The sequence below is a fragment of the Calidris pugnax genome, unplaced genomic scaffold (genome assembly GCF_001431845.1).
Source record: "Calidris pugnax isolate Ruff unplaced genomic scaffold, ASM143184v1 scaffold146, whole genome shotgun sequence".
In the NCBI taxonomy this organism is placed as follows: domain Eukaryota; kingdom Metazoa; phylum Chordata; class Aves; order Charadriiformes; family Scolopacidae; genus Calidris; species Calidris pugnax.
The window spans coordinates 238,844-239,360 of NW_015090869.1; positions in this window are offsets into that span (position 1 = coordinate 238,844).

Sequence of the window (517 nt, forward strand, 5' to 3'; positions counted from 1 at the left end):
GTCCCCTCAGTCTTCTCTTCTTGAGGCTAGAGAGCCCCAGCTCTTTGAGCCTTTTCTTGTAAGGGAGGTGCTCTAATCCCTTAATCATCTTTGTTGCCCTACGTTGGTCTCTCTCCAGTATTTCCCTGTCTCTCTTGAACTGGGGAGCCCAGAACTGGACGCAGTATTCCAGTTGTGGCCTCACCAGTGCAGAGTAGAGGGGGAGAATGACCTCCCTCGACCTGCTGGCCACACTTCTCCGTATGCAGCCCAGGATTCCATTGGCCCTCTTGGCAACAAGGGCACATTGCTGGCTCACGGAGATCCTGCCATCCACCAGGACTCCCACATCCTTTTCCTCAGTAGTACTTCCCAGAAGATCCACCCCTAACCTACATTGGTGCCTGGGGTTCTTCCTCCCCAGGTGCAGGACCTTACATTTGCCCTTGTTGAACCTCATTAGGTTCTTCTTTGCCCAGCTCTCCAGCCTGTCCAGGTCATGCTGGATGGCAGCACAGCCCTCTGGAGTGTCAGCCAG